At 45.6% G+C, this 27,257-nt stretch overlaps 1 protein-coding gene across 1 annotated transcript in view; it reads left to right on the plus strand.

The window, feature by feature from the left end:
* The window catches only part of LOC147031002 (uncharacterized), a 134,236-nt gene that overhangs the window by 88,168 nt on the left and 18,811 nt on the right, over positions 1-27,257 (plus strand). The window lies entirely within an intron of this gene.

Consider the following 27,257-nt stretch of genomic DNA (forward strand, 5'->3'; position numbering starts at 1 on the left):
GAAAAGTCACAGAGGTGGAAATCACATACTGGGGAAGCTTATTCTTACTCCCAAGCTAATTAACACTGCTCCACCCCGTGTGGTGACACGTCACACTAAAGCTCACAGTTTCCCTACTTAATTACATTGAGATGTCTCCCACATGTCCATGGGCCAATCAACTCTATTCAATCCTAAATTCCCTATTAAATTTTTCGTTTTCTACCCCCACAACCCTAACAATATTTTGCTTTGAAACTCACAAAGAGAAACCATATAACCTTTGTAAAGGACACCCAAGAAACCATACAACCTTTGTAACTCAAGAACCTCTACCTTGTAGCAACTGCTGACTGTACATCCCAATCAGGATACGAAATGCACCACTATCGACTGTTGGGTGCTCGGCAAATGGCCTCAGTACTCAAACAAGCAGTCCAAATATATGGTTGATAAGGAACGACTGGCTTGGCAAGCGGTAGCAAGCTGATTGGTAATGGCACGCACCCGCAAAAACACGAAACATCGCCGATTTCTTAACATTTTCAGATTTCACTCCAGATTTTGAGTGATTTAGTCCACATGATCCGATCTTCCGAATTCAAATTATATTTCGATGATATACTTGAACTGGAAGGGCACTCGGTAGAGTGAATATCTCTGCCCCGTAATACCTGATCCACGAGAACATATTGGGCCCAATACATTTTTGAAATATCATGCTAGACAGTCCGAGATAGTTTTTGGCCCTTTCTCTCAATGGTGAAGAATCACTTAAAAAATTATTATCGGATCCGAATTCGGATTTTCACCGAAATTAAATCAATTCTTCCTCGTCACACACCCAACGTGTCCACCAAGTTTTGTCAGAATCCGTCCACAACTTTTTGAGATTGTGTTACATATATACATATATATATATATATATATATATATATATATATATATATATATATATATATATATATATATATATATCTTCTTCTTCCTCTTTCGGCTTGCTCCCGTTAGGGGTCGCCACAGCGGACCAACCGTCTCCATTTCGCTCTATCCTCCGCATCTTCCATTGACACTCCAACCACCCGCATGTCCGCCCTCACCGCATCCATGAACCTCTTATTTGGCCTTCCTCTTCTCCTCCTGCCTGGCGGCTCCATCTTCAACATCCTTCTCTCGATATACTCCGCTTCCCTCCTGTGCACATGTCCAAACCATCTCAATCTCGCCTCTCTCACTTTGTCTCCAAACCGTCCTACCTGCGCTGTCCCTCTAATATGCTCATTTCTTATCCTATCCATCCTCGTCACTCCCAACGAGAATCGCAGCATCTTTAACTCTGCCACCTCCAGCTCTGCTTCCTGTCTTTTTGTTAGCGCCACCGCCTCCAAACCATACAACATAGCTGGTCTCACTACCGTCTTGTATACTTTCCCCTTCACTCTTGCAGCTACCCTTCTGTCACAAATCACTCCTGCAACTCTTCTCCACCCACTCCATCCTGCCTGCACTCTCTTTTTCACTTCTCTCCCACACTCTCCGTTACTTTGGACAGTTGATCCCAAGTATTTAAACCAATTCACCTTCCCCACCTCAACTCCTTGCAACCGCACTATACCACCACCCTCCCTCTCATTTACGCACATGTACTCCGTCTTACTCCTACTGACTATCGTTCCCCTTCTCTCCAGTGCGTACCTCCACCGCTCGAGGCTCGATTCAGCCTGCTCCCTACTCTCCCTACAGATCATGATGTCATCCGCGAACATCATAGTCCATGGAGACTCCAGTCTGATCTCGTCCGTCAACCTGTCCATCACCATTGCAAACAGGAAAGGGCTCAGAGTCGATCCTTGGTGCAATCCCACTTTAACCTTAAACCGGTCCGTCATTCCTACCGCACACCTCACCGCTGTCACACTGTCCTCATACATATCCTGCACGATCCTCACATACTTCTCCACCACTCCCGACTTCCTCATACAATACCACAACTCCTCTCTTGGCACCCTATCATAAGCTTTCTCTAAATCCACAAACACACAATGTAACTCTTTCTGGCCTTCCCTATACTTCTCCATCAACATTCTCAAAGCAAACATCGCATCAGTGGTGCTCTTTCCTGGCATAAACCCATATTGCTGCTCACAGATCGTCACCTCTCCTCTCAACCGAGCTTCCACTACTCTTTCCCACAACTTCATGGTGTGGCTTAACAACTTTATCCCTCTGTAATTTCCACAGCTCTGCACATCACCCTTATTCTTGAAAATCTCAACCAGTACACTTAATCTCCACTCCTCCGGCATCCTCTCACTTTCCAAGACTTTATTAAACAATCTGGTTAACAACCCCACTGCCATCTCTCCTAAGCACTTCCATGCCTCCACTGGTATACCATCTGGGCCAACCGCCTTTCCACTTTTCATCTTCTTCATAGCAGTCCTCACTTCATCCTTACTGATCCACCCCACTTCCAGATTCACTATCTCCACCTCTTCCAACCTTCTCTCTCTCTCATTTTCTTCATTCATCAGCTCCTCAAAGTACTCCATCCACCTTCTCAACACACTCTCCTCGCTCGTCAGCACATTCCCATTTGCGTCCTTTATCACCCTAACCTGCAGCACATCCTTCCCAGCTCGGTCCCTCTGTCTTGCCAATCGGTATAAATCCTTTTCCCCTTCTTTTGTATCCAACTTCTCATACAGCTCGTCATATGCCTTTTCCTTGGCCTTTGCCACCTCTCTTTTTGCTTTTCGACGCCACTCCTTGTACTCCTGCCGACTTTCTTCATCTCTCTGACTATCCCACTTCTTTTTCGCCAACCCCTTCTTCCTTATACTTTCCTGCACTTCCTCATTCCACCACCAAGTCTCCTTATCTTCCTTCCTCTGTCCAGATGTCACACCAAGTACCTTCCTAGCTATCTCCCTCACAACTTCTGCTGTCGTTGCCCAATCATCCCACCCATCTTTACCACCATCCAATGCCTGTCTCACCTCCTCCCTAAATTTCACGCAACAGTCTTCCTCCTTCAGCTTCCACCATCTGGTCCTTGGTTCAGCCCTCACTCTCTTCCTCAACCTCACCTCTAAAGTCATCCTACAGACCACCAATCGATGCTGTCGAGCTACACTCTCCCCTGCCACAACCTTACAGTCACTAATCTCTTTCAGGTTGCATCTCCTACTTAAGATGTAATCCACCTGTGTGCACTTTCCTCCACTCTTGTATGTCACCCTGTGTTCCTCCTTCTTCTTGAAATACGTATTTACCACTGCCATTTCCATTCTTTTTGCAAACTCTACCACCATTTGCCCTTCCACGTTTCTCTTGTTGAGACCGTACCTCCCCATCACCTCCTCATCCTCTTTATTCCCTTCCCCAACATGTCCATTGAAATCTGCTCCAATCACCACTCTTTCATCCTTGGATACACTCTCCACCACTTCATCTAACTCACTCCAGAAATCTTCTTTATATTCCATCTCACACCCCATATGTGGGGCATATGCACTGATGACATTCATCATCACCCCTTCAATTTCCAACTTCACACTCATCACTCGGTCAGACACCCTCCTCACCTCCAATACCCTCTTGACATGATCTTCCTTCAGGATTATCCCGACACCATTTCTCCTCCCATCCACACCATGGTAGAACAGTTTGAAACCACCTCCAATGCTCCTCGCCTTACTCCCCATCCACTTGGTCTCTTGTACACACAGTATGTCCACCTTTCTTCTCTCCATCATATCAGCCAACTCTCGCCCTTTGCCAGTCATCGTCCCAACATTCAGAGTTCCAACTCTCACCTCCACACTTCTACCCTTCCCCCTCTCCCACTGCCTCCGGACTCGCCTTCCCCGTCTCCTTCTCCTCCTTCGCCCAGCAGTAGCACAATTTCCACTGGTACCCTGCTGACCACCGTTACCGGTGGCGGTCGTTGGTAACCCGGGCCTCGACCGATCCGGTATGGAAATTCGTTTTGTTGTCCGCATAATGATTTGGCATAGGTTTTTACGCCGGATGCCCTTCCTGACGCAACCCTGGTCGCCTCTTACGACACACAAGGATATGGTACACCTATTCTAACCGGGGCATACACCGGGCCCAGTACAACTGGTGCTCATTTCGCCGACCTCGGGAGGATGGCAGGCTGAGTCGACCCCCTGGTGTTTTCGACTTGGTTATATATATATATATATATATATATATATATATATATATATATATATATATATATATATATATATATATATATATATACACATATATACACATTATATATATATATATACACATATATACACATTATATATATATATATATATATATATATATATATATATATATATATATATATATATATATATATATATATATATACATACATATACATACATATATTAATTCAGTGTCCCAACGGGGCTTGAACTCAGGACCTCTTGGGTTCCAAGCCACTGCCCTTACCACTGCACCAACACCAGGCATTATATGTATGTATGTATGTATGTATGTATGTATGTATGTATGTATGTATGTATGTATGTATGTATGTATGTATGTATGTATGTATGTATGTATGTATGTATGTATGTATGTATGTATATGTATGTATATATATATGTATGTATATATATATATATATATATATATATATATATATATATATATATATATATATATATATATATATATATATATATATATATATATATATATATATTGTTGTGGTTACCAAATTCGCAAACCACCATTCAGGTCCCTTAGGTGAGATATCTCGGTAAGTACATGTGTAGTTAGGCCCAAACCCGTTGTCTAGTGGGAATACATGTCATTTATGCGTGCTGCGACTCTTCAGGATAGCCGTTTTTCTTTTACTATCTTTATTTTGGACCAACCGCCATTGTTACCACCACCAACCACAACATCAACCACCCACCGCGGCGCCGCTTCACGTCACACCTCGCAACCGTCGCATCGCCACCGTTCTTGCGCCGCTTGTGGGTACCGGTGTTGGACTCGTGCAGGGCGCGCGCCGAACAGCGTGTACAAAACCACGGATTTTCCACTTCAAAAACGGATCAAAAACGACACACGCCCACTTTTGTTCCGTCCAATCGGTGAGCGAGGGGCGATTTGGCCCCGCCCCCAGGGCGTTGGAGGGCGATCGATATATGCAAATTTATGGATCAAAAAGCATTCACGCCCACTTTTTCTCGGGCCAATGGGGAGCGAGGTGAAAGGTCGAAGGGAGGGGGTCAAAGATGAGAGAGCGAAGCCACGGGGCTGATATAAGCGACCGCGTTCGTCAGTCAAGTGGACAAGAGTTAAGACTTCGCAGTCGGTGGAGTTGGGAAGAAGAAGCAAGAAGGAGTTGGTCGTCGTCGTGTGCGTTGGAGTCGGAGCAAAAGGGGACGGAGCTGTGGAGAGGCGGCGAGGGCAGACGAGGGGGTGCTCGCGTCGTGCAGGGAGCTGCACACCAGGGAGGCCGACGGCACGACCTGGCCGAGGTGGAGACGCTCGTCGCGAGACTCGAGGCAGAGTGGAAATCCTCTATACCCCGAGCATCAGCAACCCCCTCCTGTTTCCCCCCGCGCTGAGATAGTGCGACCAAGGGGGCCCCTTTCCCACCCCCTACCAGACACTGCCCGCGAGGCCCGCGGAGTTGAGGCACCATCGCCGCTCCGCGTCTCATCACCAGACGGGTAGGCCCGACCCGGTCTCGGCCTCAGGCCCGCCTCATCTTTGAGGGTATTCTTTTCCTTGGTTTTGGGTATGTGTTGTCGGCGCCGTCTGTGAAGTAAAATTGCATAAGTGTTGCCGTGTGCTCGCGTAATCGGTATTAGATCTGCATTGTCGCATTTGCTTTTTGTGTAAAAATTGCATTGTGTTTCTCTTCTTTTCTATGTGCTTTTGGTGGAATTGTATATGTGCGCTTTCCGTTCATCGCGAATAAATGTGCTTTGTGTTGAACTGTTTCCCGCTTCGCTTCGTCATTTCTTTCATTGAATCCTCATCTTGCTTCACGTAAAGGGTTGGTAGTGGGCTGAATACGCCCGATAATTAATCGAACCGTCGAGGTTGACGAATAACACCGCTCGGTTATCCCGATAGTACGGAACGGGTCGCTTAAGTGGCCCGTGTCCGAAGTCGACCTGCGGCGAGGTGCGACCGCCCGGTCTACCCTCCGTGTGGGTACTTAGGTAGGTCGAATTTGGCGAGCAACCCTATCCCACGCGGGGGCTGATTGGCTCGATCGCGGTGAGACCGAAAGGTCCACCCGTGACTGGTTCCCGGCGTTAGTCCGAGAGGGTCACGACTGGATTGTCCGTCCGGTGGGCGACTTGCCGCGATTCGAGTTACGTGGCCGTCAGCACGCCGGCGGGCGCGAATCCGTAACAATATATATATATATATATATATATATATATATATATATATATATATATATATATATATATATATATATATATATATATATATATATATATATATATATATACTTTTTTGGCCCTATCTCTCAATGGTGAAGAATCACTTTAAATATTAAATAATTCTCGTATCCAGATCCGGATTCGGATCTTCACCAGAGTTGAATCTGTCCACCGAGATTCATCCAAATCCGTCTAAGGTTTTTGAGATATTGTGCTATATATCGGTTTCGTCCGATCTCTCGATGGTTAAAAATCACTTTAAAAAAATTATCGGATCCGGTTTCGGATCGCTTTCCTCACCTGAATCAATTCTTCCTTGTCACACCCCGAACCTGTCCCCAAAATTTCATCCGAATTCATCTTCAACTTTTTGAGATATCCTGCACACAAACAAACAAACAAACAAACAAACAAACAGACAGACAGTGGTGAAAATGTAACATCCTTCCACCTTCGGTGGAGGACGTAATAATAATAATTTAAATCTTACTAATCATAAATGCTTTTACATACATGGATTAAAAAAAAAGTTTTATGTTATGTTTTTGCATTCCTTTGGGCTTAGACGATTGTGAGTTATCAAGAATATAATCTCTAATTCCAGCACACACATGGCAATCTGCGTGGGTGGCAAAGGAAGTAATAATGGATAAAATTACCTTAAATGGTGATTTGATCGACCTCTTTTGTTCCAACGAAGTGTAATGCCCGAAAGTTCCATTTCTCCTTTTATTCAAGGTGGATCAACCTCCATTTAAAAGTCCCATGACACGCAAAACTTTCTGGTTATTTATATATTAACTTGACCTTCCTCGTGAAGAAATCACCCATGTTTTTGCTTTTTTAATCAAAAATGGGATAATTAGAGCAATATTTCGATCATTTCTGGTGCTTTTCACAACTTGCTATGCCCGCCCTTCAAAAAAGTTGACCAGCGAATCACAGCGTTGACGTCACATACAGAAACTCACACAGAGTGGATTGACTCGAGATCTCAAGAGTCGAGACCAGCGTTTCTCAACCTTTTTACCCTTGTGGAACCCTTGAAATAGTTTTCATGTCTCAGGGAACCTCTGCATAAAAATTATTATATACCATTATTAATATCAAGCTCTTTTATATTTTTATCGTAGTTCACGTGATAAATATAACATTTTTTTTCGGATAGCTGGTTTAAGGAAAAAATGACGCCCTTTTTGTCAAATTTATTGGCAATGAAAAAAACAAAACATACTACTCGTTTATGACACCTCACACCGGGGTTTTAATTCACAAAAAAAAACTTTTTAAAATAAAAATAAAAAAAAAACACACCATGTAACTTGATCAACAAAACTGAAACAAATAAAGCTGAAGCAATAAAGGTAAACAGAAGAACTAACCTTGAGAGAGAGAGAGAGAGACTTCGCGCTAGGAAGCACAGAGAAGATAGATGGACACCGTGCATGCGTCCCGTATTTGAGTCAGTCACTCAATGATACACGAATCCGCCGCGTACAGGACGTCCACTAACCAGTGAGGGCGGTTTCACACTGGCGCCATATAGACATCGTTAAATACATTCCCTATGGTTGTTATAATTGTAAATGATATAAGAGGTTGAAGCCTCTATTATAATAACCAAGGAGTTTCCAACAATATGCCGTACGTGTATCGTAAAATTACGAATATTAAATCAAACAAAAACTACTCAAAAATACATTAGCCTATTTATTACTGTTTCTCGCGGAACCCCTAGCGACCTCTTGCGGAACCCCGGTTGAGAAACACTGGTCCAGACTAGTCCGATAAATCCGTCGTCCGTCCGACTAGGCCGATAAATCTGACGTGCTGTAGCTTTCTTTCATTATTCTCTTTTCTTCATTGTTTTCTACTGGCACTACATGACGACAGTAGGAATAAAATAAATAAAAATGCAACAGAACGTCAGATTTATCGGACTACTCGAGACAATTGTGTCACAAGATGTGTTCTGCACACAAGTTTTCATAGTATCCGAACAGCAAGATTGCTTCGTTTTATGCGCGGAGAGATACGGCCGATGACATGCGCTGGCCTTGCTTGTGATTAATTCTCTGTGGAGCAACATGTCCGCTGCGCTGGTCACGTCACCTCACTAAAATATTTCTGATATCGAGCAGTAGGTAAGTCGAATTGACATTATTGAATTACGAAGCGGATTTAGTCTAACCAGTTGTGATTGCCGAGTCTTCCTTCGATGTCCTCCCGATCATCATGAACTCCAGGAATTTCATCGCCAGTTTCCTCTACTTGTCCTGCTTCGGGCTCGAACTGCGAAGGCCATATTTCATTTCCAGCTGCCTGAACTTCACCTCCCGCGACTACGTTATCCGACAATTCTCCATGTGATTCAGACCAAAATCCTTCATTTCTCTCACACTCACTGTCGCTACCAGACAAATGAAAGTCCATGTCATCCATTATTCAACACCAAATGTTCGATTTTTTTTTTGAAGCAGAAATGAACGAAGCGATTGAGTCGACCAATCAAATGTGGAAACGCACAGCAAGCCAATAGAATCACGTAGTCCACCAACCCGAGTAATTTATGTGCAGCCTTTGTAATCCTGTAGTTGATGTCATGTGGGTTACGCCCCTTTCAGGAGAATTTTTAGGGGTGTTCCCGAAGAGGTTTGTTTTTTAAATTTTACATTTTATATTTCACAGAATGAGTATTGTGAAAAAAACATTGTCAGATCTGAAATCACGATGAAAAACTCCAATAGGACATCACATATATAAATGAAATTTCAGTACTTTTGCACGTCAAAGGACCTTTAAGATAAAATTTTTTTATCTATTGTGAGTAATCTCCTTTGTATAACCTTTTTGAATGCTCCACATTGCATGCGTGCCAGAGACATCATTTGACGTCGGTGCCTGTTCAATATGGAATACGACGATGTAAAGAGGAAATGTACACATCGACACAGTACATGGGATTTGAACCTGGGATTAGACGAGAGATTGGATGCGAATGTCCAAAAGGCCAACCAAAGTTTCCTCGAGACACGCAATTATACTTTAATTTTCAACGGATTTTTACACTTCGTTTTAGTGACCTATCATGTTATTTTGTTCACAATAAGTGCTGTGGTTTGAAAAGATTATTTTTGAGGAAGGAGAGAGAGAGAGAGAGAGAGAGAGAGAGAGAGAGAGAGAGAGAGAGAGAGAGAGAGAGAGAGAGAGAGAGAGAGAGAGAGAGAGAGAGAGAGAGAGAGAGAGAGAGAGAGAGAGAGAGAGAGAGAGAGAGAGAGAGAGAGAGAGAGAGAGAGAGAGAGAGAGAGAGAGAGAGAGAGAGAGAGAGAGAGAGAGAGAGAGAGAGAGAGAGAGAGAGAGAGAGAGAGAGAGAGAGAGAGAATGAAAGAATGAATGAAATGCCTTGTTGATGTGACTGCAAACAGTCCGAGGTGTGCGTTACGTGTGGCTCTGAGGGTAACCAAGGCTATTCAGCATTGCTTGAGTTGCTTTGTTGCTCGGGATCCTTTTGAAAGCCTCTGACGTTACTGTGATGCATCCGATTTTTTTTGTCCTTCTTTAACTCCAGGCCAAGGCAGTAAATAAACGAATGAACAGCATGACACCAAACGGCCCGCGTCTCGATATAAACGAGAATTGTTGTGTCGTCGCCACGGCAGTGGTCTGGGCTAAAGATAACCGTGTGCCATTTAATCCTAGGCGGTCACCGTGTGCATCGTGGGGTCTAATCTCACAGCTCCCATGCAAAGACCAATGGCTCATCAATGACAGACGTGTGTCTTTGCGAGTCTCGGAACGCTGGCAGCTCAGCTCCTGTCTTAACAAGGTTGTCAGTCAGTACATAGTAGGTTTGTGCTTTCAGCATGAACATTGAAAAATGATATGTTCAACACAGTGCTGCAGGACAGGCCACCTGTCTTCTTCCCTTGGCACGGCTGTATCAGTAACAGCGACACAAATCATGTTCCTTGTTTCATCACTGCCATTTATACATCCAGTCAAGCAAGAGCAAAATCAATATGGAGCCAATAAACGTTTCCTACGTTACGTACTCCTCCTTCCTGCTTGTTCTCTCGGTGGTGCGACTGTGTTATGCAAACGTCTCATCCCCGGGGATAAAAGTCCGCAGGCATTTCCGTGTTGTTAGTGTCCAAGACTGGTTGACAGTCTGTCTGCTTGTTTCAAGGTGTGGAATGCACCCGCTGAAGACAAAGAATGGATCTGAAGCACAGCAAGCTCCTGCAATGGTTCAATGAGTTATCCTGGACTTTACTATCCAAAGAAGATGCACAGCTGCTGAGCAGTAAATTGATCATCCTGCCAGGTGGATAGCAGTCGATAGAACTTTGGGCGCAGTGTGAAATGGTCACGACAACTGCAATGTGACCGGTATAACTGGCTAATAACTCTGGGAGTGCTTCGATTTGCAATCCTCGACTTCTATTTTGGAATCGTTGGAATGACACGTAATATCAGCGTGGATGTGTGATTGAACAAATTATCACAAAAACGAAAAATATCGAACTAAACAATAAGTCCTCGACAACTTTACACCTGTTTTGTCGCCATATTTGGCTCGGTTGTGCTTGTCTTCATTTCTCATCACGAGGAATGAACCGACGAGAAAAACCAATTTTGTTTTTAATTATTATTTTTATTTGTCGTCGTATGTATGTCTGACCAGGCAGGAGTCAATTACAACTTCGGTCTGCCGGTTGTACAATAATAATTAATGGGGCTTGGCTAAGTCACTGACACTGTTGCGAGCTGGGGTCTTGGCACTGTCCCAGAGGTCCAATTGACTTTCCCAAAGGATTATACATGCCGTAGCCCTGGTGGCCCAAAAGCCCTTCTCACTGTGATCCAATCACGAGGATAAGCCAAACAATATAGCCCTTGCAATTGTGACCATAAATTTAGTTAATGTAAGTTGAACCGCTCACCATGGACTTGTACAAAAGAGAAAACAGAGCCAGCACATTTACACCAACATGGGGGGGGGGGGGTTCTTAGCTGCCGTACCCATATTTACAATGACAATTCATATTCTTCATTGAATGTTATAGCTTGTTGAAGTTGACTTTTACAATGCACATGACTTGTGTGGTTGCACAGGCAAGCAAAGACTACATCCTTTGAATAAATAACTAATCATAAAGAGAAATTAGCATTAGAGTGCTCTCAGTATCTGTGTAAAATAAATGTATGTATATATATATATATATATATATATATATATATATATATATATATATATATATATATATATATATATATATATATATATATATATATATATATATATACACATACAGTCTTGAATGAAAAAATATAAAATGATAGACTGAAAAACGCACACAAAACTAGAACTGCACTCGGAAGAGCACACACCTCCGCCAGGCCAAATAGTTTATAGTTTACGTTTTGTATCCCACTGATAGTGCGGAATCTGCATCATGACCTGATCCAAAATCCAATTGGCTTGTAATTGTCACGTCACCAACTCACCCAGCAAGTTTTTTTTTTCATAACACGTCCACAACTGTTTGAATTGTCGTATTATGTATCACTTTTGGTCCGATCGCTTAATGGTGAAGAATCAAATCAATTCGTCCTTGTCGCACACCCAACCTGTCCACTAAGTTTTGTCTGAATCTGTCCATAACCTTTTGAGATGTTCTGCACATGTACAGACATACAGACAGACAAACAGACAAACTGGGGTGAAAACATAACCTCCATCCACCTTCAATGGTGGAGGTAACTAATTCTGAGAGCTCATTGCAGTTATTAATTAATTTTTTGCCTGTGTTTGTGCTGAGCTGGTGTAAGGGAGGGGTCAAACGTGATTCATGGTTCCCATTGTTAAATGTAGTGATGATCTTCCTGGTCACAGCATACAAGGTGCCCACCTGTTGTGTTCCTTTAGCTGCAACATGGCAGAAACGCGACTCACATTTCCCAAAATTTCCCAAGTACTGGACTGTTTGTCCTCGTACTGGACATTTCCCGCTCCGGCTCCAGGCAGTCGCACATGCTCTTCATACGTGTTTGACATCACTTAATACGCGTCCAAATTAAGTTCATCAAAGCGGTTTCCAGGCCGGATCAGTCGTGTCTTTCTGTTATCGTTTCATCCTGTGTTGCTAATTGTGTTTTTATCCAATTTCAGTGTCTTAATCATACCTTCTTGTTGTGTATTATCGATTTTCGTGTCCTTGTGAGTGTCAGGCCTCCACCCCAATGCCTGAGCTAGCGAACATGCCCATTCTTTCTTTGATCTCACACATGCTTCCATACTTCCCTTATCCCTCCATGTCACCCTCTATTTTGTCGCAAAACCCTGCTGTTGATGTGTTTTCCCCCCTCCCCCTCTTCCTACTGTTATTTTTGTTCTGTTATGTCCTGGCCCATTCTGTGTTCTAGCTCCTCCATGAGCCTCGACTGTATCCAACAAGCTCAAATGAGCTAAGATCCTCGTCCTCTTAATGATGATGTCATAAAAACGAATATGACGTCATTGTGATGTATCAGGTTTGTGATAAATTATAATCTGTGCTAATGCCTGGCTTGATTCCCACAAACAAAATTCAAACAGCTTGCCTAGTTTCGGAGATAATGGTCTAGGCGATTTCCATGAGCGGCGATATTGTGACAACTTTTTTTCTAGGAAGAATTTCCAAAATCGGAGATGGTTACTGCCTGCGCGTGGGCTTTCTGCATATACATGGCAAGTTTCACGAAGATCCGATGAAAACTCTAGGTTGTGAAACAAAAAATGCCAAAAATAGGAATGACATCATAAAAATTGATATGATATCATAGTGATGTATCGTATGTGTGGTAATTCATCTCTGCTAATGCCCTGTTCGATTCCCGCAAACAGAATTCAAAAAGCTTGCCTAGTTTCGGAGATAATTTTTTCGGCGATTTCCATTAGCGGAGATATTTTGACGCCATAAATTTTTTTCTAGGAGGAATTTTCAAAATCGGAGATGGTTACTGTCTGCGCAGGGAATTTCTACATATATATGCCAGTTTGAGGAAGTTTCGATGAAAACTGTAGGCTGTGAAACAAAAAAGTCCACAAGAACAACAACGTGAGTAAGACTTCGAGATCCTCCACGAGGATCTAATAACAAACTTCATTCGTTGAACTCGGTTCCAGAACTGTTACACTCATGTCCAGAACTGTTCATGTTGCTGCCAAGACAAAAAAAATCTGAATTCCCCCATATTTTATATTTGATTTTAACCTTTTTGTTTCTGCGTACAGAGATCCAGACAAAAGGAAATACAGTAAAACCTCACCATTCGTGTGGGTTACGTTCCTGAAAGTGCCATGGATGGTGACTCCGCGGATGGTGAAGCAAAGAGCCTATGGGAAAAAGGGGGTTAGGTTCATGACTGACAAGCTAACCCCCCTAACGTCCTATAGCTTACTTTACTCGAAACAAAACCTGAAAAAAAGTGTTATAACGCAGGCGAAGGTTCTTGGCTGACGAGAATATACATACATACTGTATAATAAGTGCAATATACATGCTAGATTTGAAAGGGACCGTTTTCTCGTTCTGATTCTCGATCCACACACTTTTGGCTTTCTCCATTTTTTCCACATGTGGATCACGGTTTAAAAATGTATATTTAGCACGTGCGGATGTAGTTCCTGAAAAACTTGTTTGGATATTAGCCCCGGTTTTCTTCATGTGGTGCACAGAGGACTCATTAATGCCGTAGTACCTCACCACTGAAGCTGCACTGTCACCGTACTGAAGTCGTCAACCTATCTGAAGTTGACCGACTCGACCGTACTGAAGTCGACCGATCCAACAATTCCACTTTTCAACTCGGTCATCACTTTCTTCTCTCTTCACACGAGATTTCCCAGCACCATATGCTTTGGTGGCATGACGAAGGGGAAAAAAAAAATTTAACGGAAATATGAAGAAATTGGAAAGAAATCACGGTGGCGGATACGGAGGTACTGCACAATGTTTATGTGGTGGAGGACGTGTTCCTTCCCAGCCGCACAGCCCTGTGTTACGCTGTGGAAGGACGCAGCATCATACGGTGTGCCAAGTATACTAACAAAGGAGTGATGGAGGGAGGGAAAAAAGCCACTGACACAGGAAGCATTATACCGCGAATGGTAAATAAGTATAGACGTACACGGTGGACATGCGAATCCACGGATGGTGAGGTTTTACTGCACAGACAAGACAAAAGTGTGCTATAATCTCACACAGAACTTGTGAAGCAAATTCTATTGTCCTGAAATTTGGCAATTCTCTGTAGTCTGGAATATATGTCTGAACCTTGGAGAATCGAAAACTGCTCAACCAATTTCCCTCAAATTTTGCATGCAGTCAGTGGGGTACCTCGTGTCAGGTATGGGCATGAAATAACCCTCTTCCCCCCCCCCCCAAGCCCTGCCACCCTCTCGCCTTGGGGATACAACTTGCAGTTATCACCTGTACATGTGGCATCATGCAAGCGGTTTCACCACTGACTCCTGCGAGAGGGAGGGGGTATTGAGGGTGAGGAAACAATGATAGACATGGCTTACTGCATGTGATAATTGACACCATATTTCACTCCCTGAGGGTATTACGATTGAAGTAAGATATATGTTCCAACAAATGATTTTAAAAAGAATTAAAAAAACAACCGAATAATATGACAAATAACTCACAATATCTGCTCCCCACTCCCCTGCCTCTCACTCCCCCCAAGTTCATAACATTGCAGCAGGCTGATACAGTGCCTTTTCTCAACCTCACCTCAAACCTAGACCATGATGGGCATAAACTTATCATAAAGCTTTATGCTGGGTACCTTCCCAAAGGCCGACTCTTTTTCAAAGAAAACTTTAGGATATTGAGATGAAGGATGGTGTGCTAGACATTGCAGTACTTCTGCTGCCAAAAAACAACTGTTTAAGTTGGAAATGACCCAACCAGAAATCAAAACCAGAAGCAGCTGTCGTCCTGCCGCCGATAGTTTAACTGCTCTCAAAGCACCCAAGTTGTGAATACTTCAAAAATTATTCTATATGTAAGGCAACCACTTCCAGTTTGGAGATGTGAACTAATTGAAGTGCCCAAATAGGAAGTTTGAATTATTCCTGCGCAAATGCCTTACACGATGCCTGAAGTTTGTTACAACTCGGCATTGCACAAAAAGAGTGCAAAAACAAATCCTCTTAACTCCAGGCCCGTAACTTTACTTCCCATTATAAGGAAAGTAATGGAAGCCATCGTCCCAGTTGACATAAAATCCTGTTCTTCAATGGCCTGATCTCACACCATAAGTTTGGTTTCTGGCCCAGCCACTTGACCCTGGACATGCTGCTGCAGCTCTCCCAACAATGAATGGAGGCCTTACATCTCAGAGCAGCCTCTCTGTACTTATCTCCAGCATCTGACAATTTGGCACCTCACCTTGCTTTCCAAACTCTGAGCCTATGGCATGTAAGGCTACCGCCTCTCATGGCTTGCTGGCTTTCTCAGCTCTTGCAATCATCATCTGGCTCTCAATGCAATACTCTCATCTCTACCTCTCAAGGCTGGAGTGCCTCAAGACATTGTCTTGGGCCCAGTCCTGTAGTCTCCTTATCTTTTTGCGAACTACTTTACCATAAGCCATAACATCCCTCATCGTTGAGATAGGCAGGCATCAGCCTCTCCCTTCTCTGCAGACCTCAGAAGAATCAGAAGATGGTCTAACACTTGGAATATGCCTTTCCACCTTGTTAAATCTGACAATCTCACTCCATCTCTGTGAAAGGACCGTCTGGTCAACCTCCCCACCTCTTTCCTTGACAAATCTCTGAAAGAAGGTCTCTCCCTCATGTTTTTGGACCTCAACATCAGCCACAATTCCTCTTGGGCAAACAAAATATTAGAGTTAGCCTCCAAAGCTTGTCACCGACTGGGCAACCTCCATTCTGCAAAGTCTTTCCTCGGCAAATCCGAACTTCTAGCAACTTACAAGGACTTTATAAGCATCTCGGTTGAGTATACTGCTCTCTTTTCTTGGCTGGCGCGCCTTCCACTTACTTCTTGATGATGCAGTGGAGACCATGTCCCTCAAAATTATTGGAATCTCCCATGACTAAGTTGATTCTCTGGACCGTTTGCTCCCACATCACAGACAGGTTGATGGCCTCTCTGTCTTCTACTGCCTCCTTTCTGATTTTGTACCTTTTGCTCTTTCTGTGCTCTTTCTGTGCTCCTTCTGACTCCCACCCCCAGATTTCTCCAGGAAACACATGGTCTGTCAGTAAACCACTTTTGGTGAAACTCCCCCATTCAGGCTCACTGCTCGCCTCCACTCATTTGTTCCTGCTTTTTTATCATCTGTGGAACCAACTTCCTTTGTCTGTTCAATCTTATTCTTCCCTCCAATACAAGGCTTCAATATGGCTGCTCACCTCCTCCTCAGGTCATTCCCCATTCCGATCCCACCATATTTTTTTTCTACCTCATCCTCTCCACAAGCCCACCCCTTGCTTTTCAGGTTATTGTGTTTTCTTCCCTCTCCCTCCACCCACAATTCCATTTATTTGTCCCATTGCTGTTTTATCCTCTGTTTTCCTTTCCTGTTCTTTCAGCCCCTTATTAGTTGAGATTGAGATTTTATCCAGTGTGTGTGGTTTTTTTTTTGTGTGTTTCACCCCCTGTGTTTTCATTCCCTCACCCCCACCCCTCCCCTTGCACTCTCATTCTTCGATCCTCGCCCATTCTGCCTCCAAATGTCTGTCCTTCTGTTGTTTGCCTCGACCCTGTCCATTGTGTGATTCCCAACGTTCCATTGTTTGTTTGTTTTATAGCTGTACTATTTCGTTCTGTTATGTTGTGTGTTGTTGCTCTTCCACGAGCCTCGACTTTGCATACGATAAAAAAAAGTTGTCGAAAATAAGCGTCAACTTACTTTTCCCAATTTGAAAACTGAAAATAAATAATTGTGCATTAACTTTTGTTGCATCCACTTTATACGTACATGACAAAACGAGTGACCTCATGATACAGATTTTCCTGCGCTACCACAGCTGCATACATTGCCTCGGTGATAAACAGTTATCTACGAAAACAGATTATAACAAAATGCGTAACACGGGGAGGATTGAAGAAAAACTAAGCGACAACGGGAACAAAGCAAATACGCAGGTGCATCTGGGTGCAGTTAACACTAGTGGCAAAAAAAACACTCCATTTTTCTTTTGCATACATGGTCGAGGCTCATGGAAGAGCTTTGAGGTTATGTATATGTGTATATATATATATATATATATATATATATATATATATATATATATATATATATATATATATATATATATATATATATATATATATATAAAGAGGTGCACCTTTCAAGTAAAACAAACTTCCCATTAGAATGAAAATTGCATCATTGCCTACATTACAAGCAGATGCAACTAAAATGCAAGTTCTCTTTTGCTGCTCACAGGTTTATAAATTAAACCTTTCAGGGATGTCCTTGCAGTGAGCTACTCAGGACCACTAAGAGAAAGACTATTTGAATTGTCTGTCTGACTGTCTCTGTCTGTCTGTCTGTCTGTCTGTGAGCAGGATATCTCAAAATGTAATGGACGGATTTGGACGAAGCTTGGTGAACAGGGATGAATTTATTAGAGTTTGGTGAAGATTTGGATCTGGATTGGATAAGTTTTTTTCAATGATTCGTCACCATTGAGAGATAGGGCCGAAAACGATATGTAGCATTATATTTCAAAAGGTTGTGGACGGGTTATGACAAAACTTGGTGAATGAGTTGGGTATGTGATGAGAACAAGACGAATCGATTTTGTTTCGGGTCTGGAGGCAGATCCGGCCTATCAGTAGGACACAAAACACAAACTGTTCAAGCCTGTCGGAGATACAGTATGTGCTCGACTGAGTGCCGTTCCAGTTTGCTAATGAATCTCACTTGACATGCCTTCATTAGTCAGATGAATCGCCGTAATATGGTTTACAGAGAGTAAAAGGTTTACTTTGGAAGAGGACTGTGACGTCTAAATATGAATTATTTTTGAAAAATCGTCCACAGTTGCAAATTTAGTGGTGTGTACGGCAGTTCGCTCATGCATGGGGTTAGTGCAGTTGTGGCGGAATTGCCTTTGAGCTGTCTGGTCTGGGTTTGATTTGTAGAGATCGGTGTATATTAATGCGACACAAGTACTGTATAGACAATGGACAAATGCATCTGATATATGGGATTTGAACCTCGGTTCAGAGAACATCTGAGGTTCAGATGGAAATCTGAGATGGTCTAACCTGTCTTCATCACAAGAGTCAATACTTTTCTCCTTTCATCGTCAGTCTTATCGATTAAATTATCCCTCGTTGTATCCTGTATTTTTGCAAACTTCACAGCACCAATGATATGTTTTTTGCAACCATGTTCGTCCTTCAAACTCTCTTCAATCATCGAGAAGAGACAATGATGTCAAAGGAAATCGAGATAAGGGGAAAGCATTTTTGACTGCCAGACTGATCATAAACCATTTAGGAAATTGGACAACAAAACTTAATTTTCCTTTTAGCTTCACTGTTCAGAACCAGGAATATAAGGGGCAGCATTTAGTCTTAGAAAATTATAAAAACATTCACAAACAATCTATATTTTAGGACATGAATTATCCATTTGATTACAACGTTACAGAGGATTGAATGAGAAAAAGCAAAAATCTCCATAAATCACCAAAGACATCTATCCACCTGGAATGGGATTTTAAGTGTCACATTTTTGACCAAAATCCAAACATTTTATACGATAAAGTTCAACACCTTACTTTAGCCGAAAGACCATGCTCGTAGGATGGCCTCGAGGACCGTGTTGGCAGGATACGCACACTCGCTTTTAAGCTTTCAAGCCTTGGTTTGAATCCTGACCAAGCTTTCAACTGGCTATAAAACGGATTCATCAATTTGTTTAACGTCCCTCGGAGGGACGTTAAACCGGCATAAGATCTGCCGACAAGAGTTGGTGGATGATGGAGATCCCACGGTGTCCTTCGTGAAGAGTCGGCAAGTAATCACTGGCACCATGAACAAATTCCAAATTCCTGCCCGAACCTACAGAGGGCATTGCTTCAGCGGCACAGCAGCACCCCAGCCAATGATGCAACTCCACACCCTTGTGCTGCATAAGAAAGAAGAAGAAGGTCAAAGACCAATATACTTGGCAATGTTTGGCCAAACAATACATATCTAATGTCACCACAACAACTGAGGGATGATTATAACATAGAGGCAGTACCCCTAGGTGCTCACCTGGTAGCAGCTGGATAAGATAACCAGAGAACCACTGGTAGGCATGGATGACCCACAAAATATGCAACAGTGAAAAAAGTAAATACCAATATATATATATATATATATATATATATATATATATATATATATATATATATATATATATATATATATTTTTTGTTACGGCTATGGAAATTTGCATTACACCATGAAGGGCCCGTAGGTGAGATATCTCGAAGTACATGTGTAGTTAGCCCCAAATCCGTTGTCTCGAGGGATTTATGTGATTTATTCGGGCTGCGACGCTTTGAGTTTGGCGTTTTTCTGTTCTATCTTTATTTTGAACCAACCACCTCTCAACCGCCATCACACAACAACCACCAACCACAATGCCGCTTCACAACAACCACAACCACACCTGCCTCTCAACAACCACGCCATCCTCATCACTCCGCCAGCAACCGTCAACATCTCCACGAACACAAAAGGGGAACAACAACAACTCCCAGCCAGATTTCCCTGGAAAACAAGAATGACGGTTGGAACTCAACCCCCACTCCGATTTCCCTGGAAAACAAGAATGACGGTTGGAACTCAACTCCCACCCCGATTTCTCTGGTAAACAAGAATGACGGTTGGAACTCAACTCCCACCCCGATTTCTCTGGTAAACAAGAATGACGGTTGGAACTCAACTCCCGCCCCGATTTCTCTGGTAAACAAGAATGACGGTTGGAACTCAACTCCCACCCCGATTTCTCTGGTAAACAAGAATGACGGTTGGAACTCAACTCCCGCCCCGATTTCTCTGGTAAACAAGAATGACGGTTGGAACTCAACTCCCGCCCCGATTTCTCTGGTAAACAAGAATGACGGTTGGAACTCAACTCCCACCCCGATTTCTCTGGTAAACAAGAATGACGGTTGGAACTCAACTCCCGCCCCGATTTCTCTGGTAAACAAGAATGACGGTTGGAACTCAACTCCCGCCCCGATTTCTCTGGTGGAATGTTCTCCCCCCCCCCCCCCCCGCGTGCCGCGAAGGGAGGGGTGGGGTGCCGGGGAAATATAAAGGCGCACGGAGGCGCTGCTGAGGTCAGGTCAGGGCGGTCAGTCGGCCGTTCATGGTCTTCTGCCCGTCTGGGTCTTGGAGAAGCGGTCCGTAGAGCGACCCGCTCGTTGGAGCTTGCAGTCGGTGGAGAGTCCGGACGTCGCGGAGGGGACGCGGACTGGAGGCGCCGCTCTGCCAGCTGTGTCGTGCGGACCTGCGCGTTCGTACAAGGAGCGCCGGAGAGAGCTCGCCCACCATCGCACCGCAAGGGTGCAGGTAACCTGCAACGGTCTCGTGGGACTCATTAGGTCTGCCAAGTCCCACGCCATAAAGGCCCACGGGCCCCGTCTAACCCCTTGTCTATGAGGGTGGCTTCTTTCCTTTGCTTTTGAGTAAATGTGTGTTGGTGCCGTCTGTGAAGTAGAACTGTTTCAGTGTTGCCGTGTGTGCGCGTAGTCGGTAGTAACTCTGCGTTGTTGTTTCTTTTGTTTTAATTGCTATATGTTCATTTTTGATTGTGTATGGCTGTATATGTGTGCTTTCCGTGTGTCGTGTACATAAAGTGCTTGCATGTTGAACTGTGCCCGTTTCGCTTTGTCTCCTTCCTTTTAATTGACCCTCCATCCTGCTTCACGTAAAGGGTTTGTAGTGGGCTTAATACGCCTGGTAATGAATCTGAACCGTCGAGGCCGACGATAACACCGCTCGGTTATCACTGCAGCACAGAACGGACCACTTAAGCGGTTCGTGTCCGGAGTCGGCCTGTGGCATGGTACGATCGCCTGGTCGACCAGCCGCGCAGGTACTTAGGTCGATCGAATTTGGCGAGCAACCCTATCCTGCGCGGGTGGGCAATTGGCATGGTCGTGGTGGGGTTAAACCCTCACCCGTGACGAGCTCCCGGCGTTGGTCCAAGAGGGTCACGACTGAATTGTCCGTCGGGTGGGCGACGTGCCGCGATTCGAGTCACGTGGCTGTCCACACGCCGGCGGGCGCGAATTCGCAACTATATATATATATATATATATATATATATATATATATATATATATATATGTATATATGTATATGTATATATGTATATGTATATATGTATATATGTATATATGTATATATGTATATATAAGTATATATGTATATATATATATATATATATATATATATATTTATATTTATATATATATATGTATATATATATATATATATATATATATATATATATATATTTATATTTATATATATATATATATATATATATATATATATATATGAATATATATATATATATATATATATATATATATATATATATATATATATATATATATATATATATATATATATATATATATATATATATATATATATATATATATATATATATTGCGGTTTTCGCGCCCGCCGCGTGTGAGACAGCCACGTGGCTCGGAATCGCGGCCGTACGGACGGACAATCCAGTCGTGACCCTCTCGGACTAACGCCGGGGCTCAATCACGCAGGTGGACCTTCGGTCTCACCGCGATCGAGCCAATCAGCCCCGCGTGGGATAGGGTTGCTCGCCAAATTCGAACTACCTAAGTACCCACGCGGAGGGTAGACGAGCGATCGCACCTCGCCGCAGGTCGACTTCGGACACGGGCCCTTAGCGACCCGTTCCGTACTATCAGAATAACCGGCGGTGTTATCGTCGACCTCGACGGTTCGATGAGTATCGGGCGTATTCAGCCTCTACTGCGTGGCTCAAGATAAGAGATTCAAGAAAGAAAGACGAGCGGGCGGGAGAACTTCAACAGTAAACACATTTATTCGCGGCACGAGCACACAAATGCAATTCCACCAAAAGCACACAAAAAAAAGAAAACACAATTCCATTTTACACAAAAAGCAAACATAAAAGTGAAAACACAGTGCAGAGCTAACACCGACTACCGAGCACACGGCAACATATACAATTCTACTTCACAGGCAGCGCCGACAACACATACCCAAAACCAAGGAAAAGAAATACCCTCAAGAATGAGGCAGGCCTGAGGCCGAGACCGGGTCGGGCCTACCCGTCTGGTGATGAGACGCGGAGCGGCGATGGCCCCGCAACCCGCGGGCCTCGTGGACAGTGCCTGGTAGGGGGTGGGAACGGGGCCCCCTTGGTCGCACTATCTCAGCGCGGGGGGAAACAGGAGGGGGTTGCTGATGCTCGGGGTATAGAGGATCTTTATTATCCCTGGTGTGCGTCTCCACCTCGGCCAGGTCGCGCTGCCGGCCTCCCTCGGGCGTGCAGCTCCTGGCACCGACGCGAGCACCCCCTCGTCCGGCTCTCTTCAGCTTCTCCAGCCACTGCAGGCTTCGGGCTCCAGACTTCCACACTCGTCCCCTCCGTTCCGACTCCTTCTCGTTCTCGTTCGTTCCGACTCCTTCTCGTTCTCGTTTGCGACTCTCCTCTGACTGACGAACACCGTCCTTTTATCCCCCCGTAACTTCGCCTTTGACCCCCTCCCTTTGACCTTTCACCTCGCTCCCCATTGGCCCGAGAAAAAGTGGGCGTGAAGGCTTTTTGATCCACAAATTTGCATATATCGATCGTTCTGGAGGCGGGGCCAAATCGCCCCTCGCTCACCGATTGGACGGCAAAAAGTGGGCGTGTGTCGTTTTTGATCCGTTTTTGAAGCACAAAATCCGTGATTTTGTACACGCTGTTCGACGCGCGTTCTGCATGAGTCCAACACCGGTACCCACAGCGGGGCAAGAACGGTAGCGATGCTACGGTTGCGGGGTGTGACGTGAAGGTCGTGGCGGTTGTGGTGAAGCGGTGTTGTGGTTGGTGGTTGATGTTGTGGTTGTGGTGATGGCGATTGGTCCAAAATAAAGATAGTAAAAGAAAAACGGCTATCCTGAAGAGTCGCAGCTCGCATAAATGACATGTATTCCCACTAGACAACGGGTTCGGGCCTAACTACACATGTACTTACCGAGATACCTCACCTAAGGGACCTGAATGGTGGTTTGCGAATCTGGTAACCACAACACTACCCCCTTCCCTTTTTACAGACTCGTCCCGAGTCGTCAAATTTTCGTGTGCCATCATGTGTAGTTTTCCCCTAGTACATCTTACCTACGGATCCCTGAGTGCGACATTCATGGTATTCGTGTCCCCAAAATAAATAACCTGAGGGCTGCGTAACTACCTAAACAAACTCACTCACACGGACGACTTAAATAAAATTGCCGGCGCTAAGACATACATGCCGGGGGCGCACTCATATTTACAGTACATCTTAACCTTAACTTACAAATCTTACACTAAACCATGGCCCAGGATCATTGAACTCTGCAAAAAGAAAGCAGTTAGCAGGGAGCCAGGCTGCCCACATGCAGTCTCTGACTCAAACAATGCAGGTGACAGGGAACGTGGCTGGCTGCTCACACGCAGTCCAAGGCCTTCCCTTTTGAACTGAACGCAGTGAACCACAACGGTGCATGGGCTGCACAACGCAGTCTCCGTGCCAGCTCAAGTGGCACACGCAATGAGCACAACGAATGGATGGATGAATGGATGGACCGAATGCAGTGAACCACAACGGTGCATGGGCTGCACAAACGCAGTCTCCGTGCCAGCTCAAGTGGCACACGCAATGAACACAACGAATGGATGGATGAATGGATGGATGAATGGATGGACGCAAAACACGGTGCACGGGCTGCCACTGCAGGCCCGTGTTGTAGCTGCCAACAGGGCAGTTCTCGCAGCTTACAAACTGTTGCCTTGATCCTGGCGCACATGGAAATGAACAGGGGGGGGCAAAGCAAAATTGAACGGGGCTGGTGAACATGGGCAGTGGGCATGGCATGGCAAAGGTGCAGGCAACACAGCCCGCAGAAGAAGGCCGCTGCAGGCAAACACAGCCGGCAGATGAACTGGCCGGCACAGGCCTTGAAGAAAAACAGCCAGCAGATGAACTGGCCGGCACAGGCCTTGCAGAACACAGCTGCCGATGAAGTTGGCCGGCCTCCGCCTTGAAGCAAAACACGGCCAGCCGATGAAGTTGGCCAGCCTTTGCCGTTCAATGGAGGTTGGTGGAGGGAGTGCGGTGGTGCTGGCCACTTGGAAGGCGGGCTCGGACCTACCTACCTGTCTCCCTCCCAACCTATCGCCTTTGCCTGTCACTGTACATACCCACTCCCTTAATTTGTCAAACCCCAATTTAGCCCCAACTTATTTTTTTGTTGTTTTTATTTTTACTCCCCCACTATAAATCGTCCCCTAACCCCCTTTATCGTCCTTGTTCGGCTAACCTATCCTGTCACCGAGCCTACTCCCAACCCCTACGTTCCCTTCCCGGAGGGGAATAAGGGAGAGCTGGCGTCCTGTGTCGAGGCCCAACTCAAGCCTCAGAATGACCTCCCCAGAGTTCAGCGATCTATAACACAAAGTGGGTCCAGCGGCCCACAACGACAGCGAGGGGATGGATGGTGCGGAGGGGTACATCTCCTAATCTACCCTAACCATTAACTGTTAAACTACCCCGGGGCTTCAACAAGCGCCTCTCGCTTAAACTATTGGTTCTAACAACCCAGATTCCCGTCGCCTGTGTTGGTGTCCTCACAATTTCGGGCCTCGCCCCTCAATTTTCTCTCCGTGCCCTCACACGGTCTCCTGGCTGGGACACGTGGCTCCCTTTGGCAGGCACGACCCTCTGCCGAATCTCCCGCTATGGCACCCCCGGGCACTACACTGCCTCCGAGCCTACCAGCTCCCTAACACCGGGGAGTGCCCCCCATGGCACCTCCCCTGAAACGCACACGTGGCAGGCCGGCCTCCCGGGCCCCTTTCCGAGGGTCACCCGTGCCCACAACACTGCCCACGCGGCTAATGGCGCCCCGGGCCCCCGCACCAAGCAGGCGCACCTGTGCCCACTACTCTATCCCGGCCCCCCATGGGCCCTTGGCCTACCGCGGCCGACTAGCCTGGTGCCCGGGGTACCCACTCAGCGATACTCACCTTTCGCAGCCACGCTCCCAAGCCCGTCAACAGGGCTCCTGCACCCCTCCAAATGGGTCTCGAGCCTACTTTCCCACCAACAACAAAACGACCTCCATTTTTCAATTTGACTAACCCAGCTAACTCACTTTACTCTGACCCCGGGGTCCCTTGGGCGGGAGTCACTCCTCCCCCAATCACTCATCGCACCATGCATTCCCCATTCACTCCACACACACAGACCCGCTGGCCTCACTCACTCAGCATGTCTCCACATCATAACTCACCAACTCTTCAACACACACACCGCTGAACTCTGCCATCCTTCTATCTACAACCCCTAACTAACTCGTGCTCCCACGTCGTCCCTTAAACTACAGCACGTTCCTTTTAACACTACGTAGCTAAACTACGTCCCCGCTACACATCCACAAGTCTGTCTCTGTCTCCAAATCATAAAATCATTTTATTTCCCAACCTAAAGCTCACTAAATCCCTCTACCTAATCCATTCCACGGACTCCATGAGGACTTACCCCTGCCCCATGAAGTCGGTCTAACTAAGCTAACCCTTCCCCCTAACTAGTTTCCATCCTGTGCCCAGGGTAAGGGGGTCTTCCACCCCTTGCCCAGGAATCCTGTACACCCGAAAGTGAGGCTTGCTTTTTTTTTTTTTCATGCGCAGCACCTGCGCGGCAACTCAGAGCTCGCGCACTTCGCACCTGCCCGTGACGTCATGCAGCTGCACGTGTTCCTCGTCCCTCCTTGGACGGTACCATCCGGCAGAGATACCCCTCCTGCCGGATTCCAACCACACGTGCAGCCATGACGTCACCGTGCGCATAAAAAAAACACAAGCCCCACGTCTCGAGGGGTTCCCCACGCGAACACATGTGCTTTGCCCGTTGGAGCTTAACACACACGATCGCGTGGAGAACCCGTCCGGTCCAAATCCGTTTACCTGCCTAAACTTTGTCCGTCCGCGGGATCGGCAAATCCACCGCGTGCGTTTCCGGACCGGGACTTCACTCTCGCAAGCGAGCACGTGGTGGTCTCGTGCGTTGCACAGCACGAACCGCGTGCTCACTGCTGGGTGAACCCGGCACGGTCCCCGAAACAACTACAGCCGCTACTCGGCTTTCTCTCTTCTCATGTCGCCGTCTCCGTCTCCATTCCACACACGCATACCTGCGTGTTACGACGCACACAGTCCACTCCATCACATTCACTCCGGGAGACGCGGCTGCGTGCTCCCGCATGCCAACCGACATCTCCCTCACATACCGCTCTCTCACACACACGGTCTCCCTTGCACACAGCGACCTTGCACACGGCCGTTCACTCACGCATGCGGGGACACTCACCCGCGGTGCCTCATCCACACACCGTGCCTCACTCACACACGCGGGGGCACTAACCCGCGGTGCCTCACTCACACTCCGTGCCTCATCCACACACGCGGGGGCACTCACCCGCGGTACCTCACTCACACACACGGCGACACTCAAACACGCGGTCTCTTCCACAC

The sequence above is a fragment of the Eptatretus burgeri genome, chromosome 3, assembly GCF_056783735.1.
Source record: "Eptatretus burgeri isolate ZD-2024b chromosome 3, Ebu_testis_v1, whole genome shotgun sequence".
Classification (NCBI taxonomy): Eukaryota; Metazoa; Chordata; class Myxini; order Myxiniformes; family Myxinidae; genus Eptatretus; species Eptatretus burgeri.